The following is an 18,274-nucleotide window of genomic DNA, read 5'->3' as shown; positions in this document are numbered from 1 at the left end:
GAATATGAAAATAATAATTTTATTTTTTTTACGATTTCCGATGTTTAAGCGTAGCACTGCGCAAACGGGGTGCGCTCTAAAACCCAGAGTACTAAAAATTAAAACCCACAAATGTGGATTTTATTGAAATTGTTAAAGTACAATGCAAGGGAATGGCAGGCTGAAGACAACATGGCCACCGAGTAGAGGTTGCTGAGGGGGCAAGCTCAGTCTAAGACATGTAACCAAGCATTAGTAGGCAATCCTATATAAATGAGCATTAGGATAGTGAATCACAAGTTTACATACTCTTTCCTTTCTCTCTTTCCAAAAAAAAAAAAATGTATCTGCTTTTACTGTATTTGTGTTTTTTCCTACTTTATTTTGCTTTTGCGTCATCTTAAAAGTGCTCAGTTGTATTTATTACTGCTTGGTGTAACTCACTGTAAGCCTTTTAGTTTAAGCACCTAGGCTTCAGACCAGTTTTACATTAGGAAGGTTTGTGGTCTGCACTGTAGTGGCAGAACAGGTAGCTTACATCCTTCTAAGTTGGGAACTGCTGATTGAGGGATCAGTGTCTGTTATTCTAAAAGTGTATTCATTCTGGTTTAAGCACTTGGGCTTGAGGCCTGTTATTTTACATTAAGAGGGTTCGTGTTCTGTACTCTTGTGGGAGGAGAGGCTGGACTCTGTCCTTCTGAGCTGGGAATTTCTGGTTAAAGCTTATAGTGCCTGCATATTTGAACTGCTTCTTACTGAAATTGGTACACCTTGTTTGCTGTAGCATAGACTAGATCCAGGCCTGCTGAATCTAGCTTTGTTTGTATAACTTGAGCACTAATCCAGGCATTCTTTAAAGTATTCAGTTGTATTTATTACTGCTGGTAGTAACTTGATTAAAGTGTAGCTATCATTTCTAAGTCTTTTGGATTAAGCACTTGGGCTTCAGACCAGTTGTTTACATTAGGAAGGTTTGTGGCCTGCACTGTGGTGGCAGGACAGGTAGCTTACATCCTTCTAAGTTGGGAACTGCTGATTGAGAGCTCAGTGTCTGTTATTCTAAAAGTGTATTAGTTCTGGTTTAAGCACTTGGGCTTCAGGCCAGTTATTTTCGTTAAGAAGGATTGCGGTCTGCACTCTTGTGGGAGGAGAGGCTGGACTCTGCCCTTCTGAGCAGGGAATTTCTGGTTAGAGGCTTATAGTGCCTGCATATTCTAACTGTTTCTTACTGAAATTGGTACACCTTGTTTGCTGTAGCATAGACTAGATCCAGGCCTGCTGAATCTAGCTTTATTTGTATGCTTGTTGTTTGTTTATTTCCTGAAATGCTAATTCCACCTAAAACGTGGCCTTTTAGCACTTCTGTGGATCCCTAGTGATATCTGCATTGCTTACTGTACTTATTTCCTTGTTTCACTTGAAAGAAAGTTACTGTTTGTCGTTTTGCATTTAAGTTACCTGTAACACATTGCATTTAAGTTACCTGGCACTTGCTCACTAAAGCAATTATATAAGTCAGCTCTAAAAAATTAAAAGCACTACACCCTCACAAACTCCCCTTGAGTACCTTGTTCCCCATTGGCCCTTTTTTTCAATTATAAAGGAATTCCCAATACTACTGTAGCATGTCCAAAGGTCAGTTGTCAATCTCCTCTCTGGTCCAGCTGGTGAATCTGGGAATCTTGAGGCAATGTTACAACTGCCTCATGTACACAGACAACCCTCTCCTCCTCCCAACAAATTCCAACACATGTGAGAGATGCAACCATATAGCCAAACTGGAGGCTAAGCTCTCTCAACTCAGTACTGGCGTAACCAGTCAGGAGGAGAAGGAAACCACACTCATTACAATTCCAGTGTCACATAGACCTACCACGACAACAAACCAAACACATAAACACACAAAAACATACTCGGAGGCTCTAAATAAAAATCTGCCTAAGCAGCAGAGACCTACAAAGCAGACACCCAAGCAACCGCTACCCCAAAACAAAACACGTGCAACACATAGCTCACAAAGCCAGTGTGCCGAACAGTCACTGCCCTTAAGACTAAACAACACACCTGATACACTTGTAATAGGTGACTCTATCGTCAGGCACACTGACTTCCCGCTCACCAGGCTGAACAAGGAGAAGGTCACGGTGAGCTGCCTGTCGGGTGCTAGGATCCGCCACATACCACAAGCACTCAGGTCACTACAAGGCAAGTACAAATATGACTCAGTCATTGTCCATGCTGGTGTGAATGACCTGAAATGTACCTCCCTGGACTACATGAAAAGAGACATAGAGGAGCTCTCTGAGCTTGTAGCCCAGGCCGGTATGACCCTGACCTTGAGTAGCATCTTACCCTCACCAAGAATGATGCCACAATATGAAGACAAGATGATCACTTTCAACAATTGGCTTAAGTGTTGGTGTCATTCAAAGGGGATCCAATGCCTGTCAGCCTGGGATGACATGCTCGACAAGCCACGATGCTTCGCTAGGGACGGCTTGCACCTGTCACCCCTGGGCTTTCGGATATTGGCAAAGGCTCTTGCTACCCCCATAGTGCCTTTTTTAGGCAAGGCTCAAAAGACAAACCCACCTCCATAGGTATCACAAGGGATAAGAAACTAAGAGTAATGCTACTCAATGCCAGAAGTCTAAGCCTCAAGATGCACGCACTCTAAACTTTCCTTAGCATGGAGAACATCGATATCTGTACAGTAACAGAAACCTGGTTTAAGGCTCCCGAGAGCACCCCAGCACTACCAGGTTATACCTCATACCATGCTTTTCGGCCCGAAAACTTGGACCAAACCACAAAAGGAGGGGGAGTATCAATATTCGTCAAAGATACCCACACCTCCAGGTTGGTGGCACAGCACGAAGCATCACAGACTATCCATGTGCAACTAACTGTGGGTAAAACTGCCTTCCAGTTTATAGCCTGCTACAGACCACCCTCCCAAACACAGGAACCCCACTTGGCCTTCCTGAGAATACTGGAAACTATGAAGGTCTCTCAAAACACCATTATATTGGGTGACTTCAACTACCCAAACATAGACTGGGAGCATTACTCTAGCTCCAACACTCTAGCCCAAAGGTTCCTAGAATTTATAAACTCAAATGCTATGGAACAACTTGTTACAACTCCCACAAGAGGGGAAAACATACTGGACCTGATCATCACCAACATGGGGACACTATGCTCCAGACCAGAAGTGTATCCCTCACTGGTAAGATCAGACCATAAACTAATCTCACTGGATATTCACATCCCAACCCCACCCCTGCCCAGAAAACTACAGTGAAAAACTTCCCTAAAGCAAATTTCACATGCCGTGAAACCGAGGCGAAATCCTTCAAAGCGCCCGGGCCTGTGGAAAATACGGCCCAGACTGCAGAATCCTTTATAAACACATTCTATGAACACCTTCAGGAATGCATGGATCATGCAATCCCAAATAAAACCAAGACCCAATCCTCCAAAGGCATACGTGCTGTCTGCTGGACCCAAACCATAAACAAACTGTACAATAGAAGGAGGAAGCTACTACATGATAGAGCAAAATCCCAAAAAGGGAAGGCATCTCTGATCAGTATTAGCAAAAAACTACAGGCACTCATAAAATCATCTAAGGCCAGCTTCGAGAGAAAAATTGCACAGGACACTAAGGATAATCACAAGGCTTTCTTTAGTTATGTTAGGAACCTGGGTGGGAATTCCCAGATATGCTCAGAATTAGTCCAAAATGACAAAAAATACACAGAGCCCACAGACATTGCCAACATCCTAGCTGACAGGTTCAGTGCAAACTTCTCCCCCTTCTCCCCACCAAAAGGGCAAATATCTATCCCAACAGAGTGCTGCCCCCCTGACATCTCGGATGCTCAGGTAAGAGCCGCCCTCTCCAAAGCAAAAACACAGCATCAATGGGACCAGATGGTGTCCCGGGCTGCGTCCTACATGAACTCCAAGAAGAGCTAAACCCAAACATAAAACTACTGTTCAATCTTAGCCTTACTACAGGATATGTACCCAAAGAGTGGTGTACAGCAACAGTGGTCCCTCTCCACAAAGGTGGTGCCTCAACGGATCCTGGAAACTATCGCCCCATAAGCCTGACTAGCTTGGTCTGCAAAGCTATGGAAAGGATCATCATGGACCTCATAAATAAAGATATTGGGGACCTGGAGACATTGGATCCTACCCAGTTTGGCTTTGTTAAGGGCAGATCCTGCCTCTTAAACCTGGTCAATATCTTTAAAACAGTCACCAAGGCCATTGACGAGGGGAAGGTGGTCCACACAGCCTACCTGGACCTCGCAAAAGCCTTCGATACAATACCCCACTCGGGCATTATAGATAAGCTCACCAACTTAAATATAAACCCCTATGTCACTAGATGGGTTGCAAACTGGCTCAAGGACAGAACCCACATGGTTAGAATTGCTGGAGCCATGTCAGTGTGATTCTGCATCTGTGCTCCAAATCACCATCCATGCATTATTCTACTGAAATCCTAAGGAACCTGGAATACTAGGCATAATACATGCCACACTACAATGATTGCTCTGATTGCTACTCAAGGCATCTACCTGGCAAAGGGTATGTCAATGCTACAGAGCCTTGCATGAGGTGGGATGACTATGTGGATGCACAAACAGGCTGTGGCCTGCTTCTCATGTGGAGTTTGGTACTAATGTTTTTTTTTGGTGAGAGACAAAGTGTAGGAGCATGGTATCCCAGGAGAGAGTGTGTGCTGAGACCAGCAGTTGTAGTAGCCAGGCACCAGTAATTCAGGGGACTCCCCTCTTGTCAGCATTCCTCACAAGGTAATTGTGTCAGCACAGTACATGTTTTTTGAGTGGTGTGCAGCTGTAGGATAACTGTGAGAATAGTGCCTCCTTACCTTTCCCAAGATGTATGCATGACCCCCCCTCCCCCACTGCTTGCCTATGCTCTCTACAGACTACCTTCTTGGAAACCATGGTGGAATTAAAGTCAATGTGTAGTTGCACACAGAGGAGGTAGCATGCAGTTTGAAAGCAGTGTCCCCAGATGGCTCAGTAGTGTCACCTTTACAGCCATGAAAAGACTTATCATGGAAATGATCAGTAACAATGTAGTACACCTGCAGACACCGCCCAAACCCAGTTTGTGTTGTTCAAGTTCAGATCAGGCCTACCCTAAGCTTTGGACCAAATTGATTGTTACAGACTCCAATGGATGAGGGGAAAATGACTCACCCCACCTACCATGGTCCGAGAAGGCATTTGACAACATTAGGCAATCAGGCATTGTAGACATACTGTAGAGGTTATTTACAAACTTGTATGTCAGCCATTGGATAGCCAAGTGTCTGATAGTCATGATCTGGGAAGATAGGATTGTGTAGGCCAGTGTTTCAATGAATCCAGTCACCAGTGGAGTACCAACACACATCATTCCTGGGACTACCCCTCCTAGCCATTCCCTTCTCTGCAGTCATCGCCACTGTCATTAACCTCAGACTGACTACATTTGCAGATGATTGCAAATAAGGGACTGTCAGTGTTTCCCACACAAAACCAACAGTTACCCAGGATGGACTGACACACACATTCAGTTGCTGTCAGAGCCATTGAGAAATACTACATGCCAAGGAATCCACAATACAATACTTTTGGCAGTCAGCCACCCCTGGACAAGAGTGTATTGTCCACATACCTCCAACAGTTGACCCACTAGGCAGAGGCTTATGGACACAAAGAGTGATGTAGCCTTTGACTTTCATTGGTTGACTAGATTTGGGGTGTCATGCACTGTTGTACAATCTATAGATAAAGGTATCACATGTAAATCCAAAAATGTCATTGTTACACTGTATGTTGCACTCATCACAGCTATCACTGAGTGCAATCACACCTGTGGTATTTAAGTACACAGGCATATTTGACACCTGTGACAGACAGAGAGGTCCCACAGTAACCCAATGCACAATGTACATAACATGTCCAATGTAGACTGTGTCAAGCCCAAAACTGTGTATTCTGTCTCCTACATGCTTTGGAGGGGACATGTATGGTTGTCATACAGGGAGCTGTCAGATCCCACTGTACCACCTGCACATCCAAGAAAGGACTAGCACAGGATGTACCTGTTGTACACAGCAGCACATTGGCTGTGGTATAAATAGGCCTTGCTGGGGAGACACGTATGTAACTGTGACACTACACATTACATCCATGTGAACCACACTTCTGCTGTAATGCACATTATGTATAAGTAACACAATGGGATGTGGAACAAGGCAATCATAACTAGATTAGGACACATGTCTGTAATGGACACAGGGTTGGAGATGGTGCATCTCCTACTCCACACCTTGCAGAGGTGTCAGCTCCAAGAACCCTGTTTACACTTATCAAGGGAAGCACATCATGTCAGAGATTATGGATACAGGAGTAGGCTGCCTGATGCCATTGTCCCTGTTAGCCTGTGACGCACACATGAATCTATGGAGCCATGCACTTATACTGCTTTACCTTTATGAAGACATTTTGCTTCTGTGCTGACATTCATGCCCGTGCTCTGACAGTTATAGGTTTATTGTAGCTGTGTACCCATTGGTGTGTCCCACACAATCATGAAACTGAAACATAAACTGTCCTGTGAGACACGGTCCATTTTGTAAATATACATCCATTACAACATCATCTAACTTAATCTACACAACATAATGTGGTTTACTCATTACAACTGCCAGCAGATAATATCTGTCAGTGACCAGTACAAGTAGCATGTGAATGGCTACAATGGATTAATGAAATACATAGCAATTTAGGTGGTCACCCTGTTCATCAGACACATAGCTTCATTTCCTTGCATCAATGACAAGGATGACAGGGATGTGGCACAGGTATCATCACTTGAACAGGGTGTATTGTGGTGGTGCAGGAAGCCTAGACTGACCCAATAGGTTGGCAAGCATGTGTGTGAGTCAGGAAGGGAAGCAAGCAAGATGGACCTTGGAATGTGCCGTGTGTGTCTGCAGGTGACCTGATTGTGACAGTGGTGTGTGAGTATCTGTTTGAACACAGTCAAGCTCAGTGCTAGCCCTACATAGCTGTATGTTGGACAGCTTTGAACTGTGGATGGCATTGTTGACAGTTCATTGTCTCTGCCCCCGAACACAGGAGCTGTCTCTGCCAGGAGTTGCACTGGCATCTCAATGCCCAAGGTCAGAAGTGGCACTGCAACCTGAAGGTGACAGCTGTCTGGTGGGACCATGGCATCCATGGGAATGCCCAGGACCATGAGCCCATGATCTGCTATGTCTTGGTGTGGACAGCATACTCGCCTCTGGAGCACTAGATGTACTGCCACTACAGGAGTGTGAGTGAGCACTGCTACATGGACTCTCAGCAGATGTAGCTGCTGACCTACATCCACAAATCCGACACTCAACTCCACCCAGCCATTCCACCACAGACAATGAGCATTACAAGACAGATAATCTGCGATCTCTCTCAGACCACTGCCTTTCCACTGCATCAGTCAGCCAATCCAGGGTATCAGCAACACAGTGGAAGCAGTCACGGATGTCAGACTGTGCTGCATCCATAACCCTGAACATTCATCTGGAGGTCCTTTCAGAATGTGCCTGTGCCTCCATGATGGCCCTAAACATATGTTGAGTGACACATGATGAGACATCTGCAAGAGATGGTGGGAAGACAGCAGGCCTTCTACGAACATCCCTATCAATCCACCTGTGTGGAACTTTGCCATCTCTTTGGCTGTGGCTGGTCTCAACACTCACTGCAGCCATAGTACACACACTTTCCTGTTAAATGTCACACCCTCTGACTGTCCAATATCTATGGCCTCAGGGGACTGGGTATGCATAGGCATACTGACTGTGTATGCATAGGCATACTGACTGTGCACAGTGATAATGAGGGCAGAAGAGGGATGCCAACCTCTGTGACAGATTGAGCCCCCAACCACCCCCCTCCAGTGCCTCACCATCATCATCAGAGTCTGAAGAGATACTGACACCAGGTTGTGAAGGGGACAGAGACCAACCTCCTTGGTCACCTGTGATAAAAAGGAAAAAGCGGTACATTAGTACATGCACTACTATGCTCTGCTATCTTGCAATATAGGCTAAGCTGTATACAGTGCTGTCAGTATTACAGACTTGTTTAACTCCCACCCTCATATACCAGGACCTCAGGACATTATTTTCTAAAAACTTTGTAGTTGCTTGTAAAGAATAAGCTCCTTATTCAAGAATTTCATGAGCAATAGTGATGTACACTGTTGACATTTGTCAAATCTCTGCACAGCTGACACAAAGCAATCTGTACTGTCCTGCAAATACTACAAATCTATCAGTGTGGTCACAACTTTAAGGCATAGCTATGACTGTAAACCGTGTTCCATCGGTAAAACTCTGTGAGCTTGACAATCATGCAGACAGTACATCAATCCAGCTGGTAGGCCCAGGATGACACTTTAACAAACACAGTGCACTCAATCTACATCTATAACACAGCAGTGTTATGCTTACCAGGAGCAGGATCACTGGTGTGTCTGATTCCTGATGGTCCTGTGAAAATTTGAGGGAGAGGTAATATAAACAGCAACCCATGTTGCACTTTGACAGGTTAATACATCCAAATATCGCACATTTACAGTACATCTTATGTTAATTGGTATGTAGGTCACAATCTGGGCATAAGGTTCACACTACAACTACCCCCCCATAAAAATACCTGCCACCCACATGAAAGTATGTACACCATGAAACACCAAATGCTACAGTATTCCAATGCTTATCCAAATAAGCATACTTGGACACTCCTCTTGTGTGGAAACAGTGGCACCCACATCCATGACATACCATGTGATGGATGCCTGGGAGCTGTCCTGTGTTCCTAGGTTCACCAGAAATTCCTCTGTGGCTGACAGTGGTTGTTCCACTGCAGGCCATCCACTAGTGACACTACGATCCTTGGCCACATCTGCTGCTCTTCTGCGGGCAGCATTTATCATATCTGTGGAATGGTGTCATACCTACTTGTATTTCCTGCTGTGGTGGCCAACGGCATTCAAATTGCAAACCAGGTCATCCCTCAATGCTGCCCACTCTTCCCTGTTTGTCCCACCCCCTGGATAGCAGGAGTTGGTGGCAGTGTTGATGCAGGGTGACCAGGATAGTTTCATTTTCTGCCTCTGTAAAAGGGCCTCAGTGTTGGGGATACATATCTCCTGAAAGACAGCAAAATGGGAACATATGTCAGGATCACATATGTGTGAGTATAGTATGTAAAGGTACGGTAATGCACAGATAGCAGAGTAGTATTACCACCTCTATCAACATGAAATTCCCAGGACAGTGGTATGCCTATTTAAAAGAGAGCATTCTACCCGCACTGTTCACTAGTTCCTCTGTAGGTGTAACCCATCTGCTGATCAATGACATGCCAGCAGTACAGTTCCACACAAGGCTTACTGCTGTAATCACCATCCCCCCTAAGTACATGGACAAATATGCATCATTTTGGAAACAAAATGGTGACATACCTGATGGAGTACAATGCTCCTCTGTTGAACAATGCCAATATATAGATGTTGTGGCAATGAGTTGTCCATAAAAAGTAACTCTCAAACACAATGTTTTCCCTAGGTAGCTGTTTGCCTTTTTAACATGGTTGTCTATTAGGAACTGATTGCCTCTAGGAGCCATTATTGAATCCCCAAATTATGTGGATATTCTACAAAAGGGCCTTACAGAAACAGATGCTTGGTGCCAGAACCATGGGCTCAAGCTTAATGCCAAGAAATGTACAGTTATCCCCTTTGGGAAAAACCATGTACCCATGAATTACCACATAGGTGGCAGTACACTAAACACCGAAAGTGTGATGAGAGACTTAGGGACACAGGTGGACAGTGGTCTCACCTTCGATAACCACATCACCACAACAGTCAGGAAATCCTTCTATGTGGCACACTTCATCACTAAGGGCTTTTCATCCAGAAAAAGGAGGTCATTGTCCCACTGTACTCATCCATCATTAGACCCATTAGAGAGTGCAATACCCCATTTGGTATGTACCTCACAAGACATCTGCAACAGCTGGAAAGGCCACAGAAATACCTCATTAAAAGAATCACAGGCATAAAGCAGATGCCCTATTCTGACCATCTAAAAAAACTCCAGCTATACTCTGTGGCATATCATCTAGTCAGAGGCGATCTCTGCTTAACATACAAGGCCATGTCAAACCCTGATCTGTTGGACATGCTCCACTTAAAGAAATCCCAATCCGTCAGAGCCACATGCTCCAGGGATCTAAACCTTATCATCCCAATGAACAAAACATGCTGGAGGGATAGGTTCCTGACCCAGAGACTCCCCAGACTCTGGAATAGACTGCCCATACATGTCAAGCAGAGCACCTCCTTGGCCCTCTTCAAAAGGAGCCTGGACAATTGGATGGGAGATAGGAAATTCACCCTGGGGATCACATGAGTCACCCTGTTTGACAGGGGTCCAGGGAAGTAAATATTGTGGAAAGAAATATCCAGGGAATTGTTATGGCTAGGCTTGTATAGGCCCTAGGGCCTATAGCCTACTAACAACCTATGAACCTATGAACCAAGCTGTGCTTCTGAAATGCTAATTGTAACCAGCAGAGCTGATTTGCAGTATAATCAGCCAATCCCATGCAAACACTGAACAAGATATGAGGCCTCAATGTAACCCTTTCACTATGTTGGCTTGGAAAATAGTTGGGGACAGATCATACATCATGGCAGAGAGAGTGTCTGTAGCAGCTACTATTTACATACAAATGTGTGTGCTACAGGATGAAGCTGAAGGTAATGTTACAGGTAATAGGCATAGGAAGAAAGGGTGAACACTCTGCTGGACAACAAGCTTTAAGAATAAGTGTGGGACCTGTGGCAGCCCTGTTTTATAGGCAGATTCAGATTGAGAGTACCCACCCACTGTTTAGTAAGGTATGTGTGTCAGGCAAGTCTGTCAGCCAACGATATTAGTAAAACAATGCAAGGCAAAATGCTAGGTGTGTCCTACAAAACAGGTAGGTGTACATTAACCATGATGTCAAACAGTTGGATGGGTTCATATTACATTGTCAAACTTTCAAAAGTCCGAACGCCATATGCTCGAACCCATACGTTCAAACTTTCAAAAGTTTGAAAGCGTCAAAAAAAATATATAAAAAAACAAAATAAACCTACCTGACGGTTGTAAGCAGGGAGGAAAGCCCCCCTGCACCCCCCTCATACCCCACTCTTTAAATATACCAACTCCAAGATCACACTACAGTGCATTAAAGGGAAATCCCCATTGAAACGTTCAAACCTTTCCAAGTTCAAACATATGGGTTCGACAATATGGCATTCGAACTTGTTATGGTTCAACAACATAATATGTATCCCAGTTGGACAACTCCCAAGTCATGGGTTATATCATGTTATATGCCTGTTGAGTGTGTGTTGGCAACCCTTGCATCTAGCTCAACCTCCATATATGTATGTTACTTGTGCAGCTGTGGTTGTCTGTGATATCACCAGCAAAACATTGTGGGCTGCAGTGTGATATTACTGGGGCACAATTTCAGTACACACTTCAGCATCCAGTGGGAATGCAGCCTACTACATTATCTGTTGCACTAGGAGTAGGATGAGAGTGGTCCTATCTGTAGGCCTTTGTCCTCTATGATAGATGCAGACATTGTAAGTGTACTGCTTTGGGTGGAGAAGTAGGTGATGAGACAGACATACATATTACACTTTATAATACTGATGGCCACATATATGTATTTTCATTGGTAGACTCAGCTGTACTTGAATCCCGCACCATGTGTACCAAAAAGTCATGTTTTTAATGCATTTTATAGGCTGAGCTACAGAGTCACTATTCCTACATGTTGTACTTATCATTCCACAGATATCGGCTGTTAAATACCGCAATTACATCTATTATTATCTGCATGGCTTTAGAGTGCTGTATTTATATAAGATAGTCCAAGTTAAAATCCTGTTTTCCATTAATGTTTTATCAAGTGTGTTCTTATATGTTGTAGACATAACTGCAGGATTGCCTGCTATCAGATACTTCAGTTACATCTAAGCTTATGTGTGTGCTTTTATAGTGATGCATTGGTGTACTATAGTGCTAATTACAGTACTATTTTTGTATGAATCTTTTAGTTGATTTGTGCTATGTGGCTCAATGTGCAGCACTGTTTAAACATGCTTAATGAGGGGAACTACAGCATTACTATGTTTTGCTTAAAATAACTGTTTTTATTTGCCACTGTGTGACTTGGTGGGTGATACATTGTTCTGCAGGTGTGATGGTCGTGGGTTCGAAATAGGGTGCATGTTTTAATGAGATTAATAATATTCCAAAAGCATATATCAGTATAGCTCTATTTATCATAGCTAAGCAATGCGGTGCACCGTCTTTAAAGAAAAGAAAAATGGGGAGATAGGACAGTGGTGAAATGGGGTGCAAGCAGGGGGAAAACATAGTGAAAGGCAGGCAGGGATGTGCAGGACGGGTGTAGGAAAGAACCATAGCTATCCATTTCTTCATCAGCAATAACTATGCATTGTCACAGATCTTTGAGCTGAATTTGGGCTATCTCATCCCTAGAGAGTGGTGATGACAACCTAACTGCATTGTCAAGCCAGTTAGACCAAATTAAGTGTGTCCAGTGGACATGTGTACAAAATGGAGGGTTATGTATGGGACAATACTTTTTTTGGGATAGGTGCCCATTTTATTTATTTTTTTTTAAGGTGAGAGTGGAATGTCGGAGAAGGGACATAGGTACATGTGGGAGAGGTAAGTCAGAAGGGTGAGGAAGCCTTTGCAGACAGACAAGACAGCAGACAGGGTTGGTGTGTGACACAAGAGGGGGTGAACATCTTGGATGGGGTGGGTGTTGTGGAATCGCAGTCCCAGTAGCATCCACATGGTAGCAGTGAGACTCAAGTTTTTACCCATGGGACTGTCAGCACTGCTCCTTCACTGCCTCTGTGGTGGCAGTGGTGAAGGTTGCAAGGCTGCCCCACCCGGATGGTGAGCATGCTCTCCAAATGGTGAAGGCAAGCTCCAACAGTTCGATGGAGCTCCCTATGCACGACACTTGGTAGTTCATCACTGGTGACAAAATCACCCACACCACCTTTGCTCCTAGAGGGGGTCCAGCCCCAGCCTGTGGGGTGGAACTACCCATCATCCTAGGTAGTGCAGGGGCAGCAGAGGGGCACCAAGGTAGGTGGATCACCTGGAACTGGCCTACTTTGTCATGCTGTAGTAAATTAAATATAACCATAAGGTAAGATAAGTAATAACACAAGCACTCAGGTCACTCCAAGGCAAGTACAAATATGACTCAGTCATTGTCCATGCTGGTGTGAATGACCTGAGACGTACCTCCCTGGACTACATGAAAAGAGACATAAAGGAGCTCTCTGAGCATGTAGCCCAGGCCGGTATGACCCTGACCTTGAGTAGCATCTTACCCTCACCAAGAATGATGCCACAATATGAAGACAAGATGATCAATTTCAACAATTGGCTTAAGTACTGGTGTCATTCAAAGGGGATCCAATGCCTGTCAGCTTGGGATGATATGCTCGACAAGCCACGATGATTCGCTAGGGACGGCTTGCACCTGTCACCCCTGGGCTTTCGGATATTGGCAAAGGCTCTTGCTACCCCCATAGTGCCTTTTTTAGGCAAGGCTCAAAAGACAAACACACCTTCATAGGTATCACAAGGGATAAGAAACTAAGAGTAATGCTACTCAACGCCAGAAGTCTAAACCTCAAGATGCACTTTTCGAAACTCTCCTTAGCATGGAGAACATCGATATCTGTGCAGTAACAAAAACCTGGTTCAGGGCTCCCGAGAGCACCCCAGCACTACCAGGTTATACCTCATACCATGCTTTTCGGCCCCAAAACTTGGACCGAACCACAAAAGGAGGGGGAATATCGATATTCATCAAAGATACCAACACCTCCAGGTTGGTGGCAAAGCACAAAGCATCAAAGACTATCCATGTGCAACTAACAGTGGGTAAAACTGCCTTCCAGTTTATAGCCTGCTACAGACCACCCTCCCAAACCCAGGAACCCCACTCAGCCTTCCTGATAACACTGGAAAATATGAAGGTTTCTCCAAACACCATTATATTGGGCGACTTCAACTACCCAAACAGAGACTGGGAGCATTACTCTAGCTCCAACACACTAGCCCAAAGGTTCCTAGAATTTATAAACTCAAATGCTATGGAACAACTTGTTACCACTCCCACAAGAGGGGAAAACATACTGGACCTGATCATCACCAACATGGGGACTCTATGCTCCACACCAGAAGTGTATCCCTCACTGGTAAGATCAGACCATAAACTAATCTCACTGGATATTCACATCCCGACCCCACCCCCTGCCCAGAAAACCACAGTGAAAAACTTCTCTAAAGCAAATTTCACACTCCTCAAAACTGAGGTGGAATCCTTCAAAGCCCCCGGGCCTGTGGAAAATACATCCCAGACCGCAGAATCCTTTATAAACGCACTCTATGAACACCTTCAGGAATGCATGGCTCATGCGATCCCAAATAAAACCAAGACCCAATCCTCCAAAGGCAGACGTCCTGTCTGGTGGACCCCAGCCATAAACAAACTATACAATAGAAGGAGGAAGCTACTAAATGATAGAGCAAAATCCCAAAAAGGGAAGGCATCATTGATCAGTATTAGCAAAAAACTATGGGCAAACATAAAATTGTCTAAGGCCAGCTTCGAGAGAAAAATTGCACAGGACACTAAGGATAATCACAAGGCTTTCTTTAGTTATGTTAGGAACCTGGGTGGTAATTCCCAGATATGCTCAGAATTAGTCCAAAATGACAAAAAATACACCGAACCCACAGACATTGCCAACATCCTAGCTGACAGCTTCAGCGCAAACTTCTCCCCCCGCTCCCCACCAAAAGGGCAAATATCTATCCCAGCAGAGTGCTGCCCCCCTGACATCTCAGATGCTCAGGTAAGAGCCACCCTCTCCAAAGCAAAAAACACAGCATCAATGGGACCAGATGGTGTCCCGGGCTGCATCCTACATGAACTCCAAGAAGAGCTAAACCCAAACATAAAACTACTGTTCAATCTCACCCTTACTACAGGATATGTTCCCAAAGAGTGGCGTACAGCAACAGTGGTCCCTCTCCATAAAGGTGGTGCCTCAACGGATCCTGGAAACTATCGCCCCATAAGCCTGACTAGCTTGGCCTGCAAAGCTATGGAAAGGATCATCATGGACCTCATAAATAAAGATATTGGGGACCTACAAACACAGGATCCTACCCAGTTCGGCTTTCTTAAGGGCAGATCCTGCCTCTTAAATCTGGTTGGTTTCTTTGAAACAGTCACCAAAGCCATTGACGAGGGGAAGGTGGTCCACACAGCCTACCTGGACCTCGCAAAAGCCTTCGATACAATACCCCACTCGGGCATTATAGATAAGCTCACCAGCTTAAATATAAACCCCTATGTCACTAGATGGATTGCAAACTGGCTCAAGGACAGAACCCACATGGTTAGAATTGCTGGAGCCATGTCAGACTCCAAACCAGTTACAAGTGGTGTCCCACAAGGCTCAGTCCTGGGACCTCTCTTGTTCAGTATATATTTCTCGGAGGTACAGGCCAACACGGAAGGACTGTGGCTGACCAAGTTCGCAGATGACTGCAAACTGGGCACCATAATCGACTCTCCAGCCGACACAAGCATCCTCCAAAAGGGCCTCATAGAAACAGACAACTGGTGCCAGAGCCATGGCCTCAAGCTAAATGCCAAAAAAGTGTATAGTCATCCCCTTTGGCAAAACAAAGTGCCCACAAATTACCACATAGGTGGTAATCCATTAAGTACAGAAGAAGTAATTAGGGATCTGGGGACCCAAGTTGATAGCAATCTCTCATTTGACAACCACGTGGCCAAAGTGGTTAGAAAAACATTTTATATAGCCCACCTAATCATGAAGGGATTCACATCTAGATCAGGGGAGGTCATTGTGCCTCTTTACTCATCCCTCATCAGACCCATAATTGAGTACAATGCCCCTTTTGGGATGTACCTTACCAGACACCTGCAGCAACTGGAAAAACCCCAAAAGTACCTCACCAAGAGGATCAAAGGGCTCAAACAGATGTCATATGCTGCCCGGTTAAAGAAACTCCAGCTCTACTCAGTGGCATACCGCCTGTTCAGAGGCAATCTGTGCCTGACGTACAAAGCCATCTCCAACTCGGAATTAATGGACATGCTGCACCTCAGAAAATCCAAATCCCATCGAGCTACGCACTCGAGAGGCTTGAACCTCAGCACTGAAATAAATAGGACATGCTGGAGGGACAGATTCATAACACAGAGGCTCCCTTCACTCTGGAATAAAATCCCAGTCCAGGTTAGGCAAAGTCCCTCATTGACTCTCTTCAAGAGGAATCTTGATGAGTGGATGGGAGATCGTAGGTTTACCCCGGGTATCACTTCTGTATCCCTGTTAGACAGAAGCACAGTATACTAACCTCGAAAAAGGGCATAGCAAAATAAATTTAAAATGGGTGGTGAAAGCCAAACACACTCTGGCTAGGCTTATAAATGCCCTAGGGCAGATAACCTAGTATGAACCTATGAACCTAAATGTTAGTATTAACATAATGGAAGATAATACTGATTAATCAAAATGCATATTAAGGTATATTATGTGGAACACAGCAAAAAAATAACATAATGGTAAGTATGTTAACAGCAATCCCATAAGACCAACATAACTGTTAGTTTTAAAAATATATTAATATCAAATCATAATAATAAATAACATTAATACATTAAGGAAGATAAGGGGCAGGGAGAGAGAGAGAGAAACATACCATTAGTGACCTCACAGATGATATTACTCCACATACTACTAATACATACTCTTACAGGTGTGCAGTGTCAGTTGTGAGTACAGTGACTCCAATTATTGTATAGATGATGTTGCACGTACATACTTCTCACCCTGTTAGCATGGGACAGTATTGGCCAAGAACTAACAAATGCAGGTATACAACTACAGGGAACTGTTTCACATACTGTGTCTATATATTACCACCAAGGTGTTCTGTAAACAGATTTACAAATAAATTGCATTTCAAGTAATGTCATTTATCTGCTAATCAAGGACCAGACAGATGGGGCATTAGTCATTACATTCCAAAAAATCATGACAGTTGAGAGGTATGTTTGTGTACATTAAGTAGACTAGACAGAGGGTTATGTCTTAGTTGGCTGGCATGGGATTAGAACCCACAAGCTGTGACTCAAGAGGAAATGTGCACTTAATTTACCAGTTGACTGGAGTCTGATTAGAACACACATTCAATGAATACATCCCTACTGCACAGTTATTTGAACACATTAATTATCAAGGCTCAATCCTGCTTTAAACTCTACTGATATTGTTCCTTTGAATCTGTCACTTATATGCATGGATATCTGCTCAAAACATGAACTACCTTACCCATATACCTTGTTCCTGGAGTGGGAAGAAAAGAGAGTGCTATTTGACTCAAACTGGCCAGAAGACAGACTTGAACCTTACTGTGGTTATTGCACTACATTTATCAGACAATTTTCCCTACTTACCACACTCATACCTCATCCTGCCCAGGCACCCTGCATGGGACTGGACATTGTGAGCCAATTCATTTGCAGCTGTTGAAAGAGAAGCAAACCATTATGCATACCAGTTTTGCACAGATTCAGCTTGCATATTAGTAATAGCAAACATACTTACATATCTGTGGGGTCTGCCCAGGCCAAGGTTCTTGGACCCAGGTGTCCAAGGTTCCCCACTTCCTGCGCTTCAGGTCATCATAATCATGATGACATTGCTCACCAGTTTTGGGGATACCAGTAGCTCTGATAAGATCCCTAGCCAAATGATCCCAGACTTCAGCCTTACATTGTAATCCCTGGTAAGCACCCTGCAGCAGCCGGAGTTTGTAGTTTCTCACCAGGAGTCCAACAAACATTCTGGACTCCTGCACCCCTCCCCAGCACCTGAAAGCTCACTCCCTGTCCAACACCATGAGGCATATCAACAGGTAAGTGGGGAGTCCAGTGAATGAATGATGTGGGATTCTCACCCACTGGCCTTAATAAAGGCTGCATTCCCATCCTTACTTGTCATATTGTAACTTTCAAAAAAG

This window comes from Protopterus annectens, chromosome 16.part0 (assembly GCF_019279795.1).
Source record: "Protopterus annectens isolate FY-2018-M chromosome 16.part0, PAN1.0, whole genome shotgun sequence".
Classification (NCBI taxonomy): Eukaryota; Metazoa; Chordata; order Ceratodontiformes; family Protopteridae; genus Protopterus; species Protopterus annectens.
Note: the sequence above shows the minus strand (reverse complement) of the source record.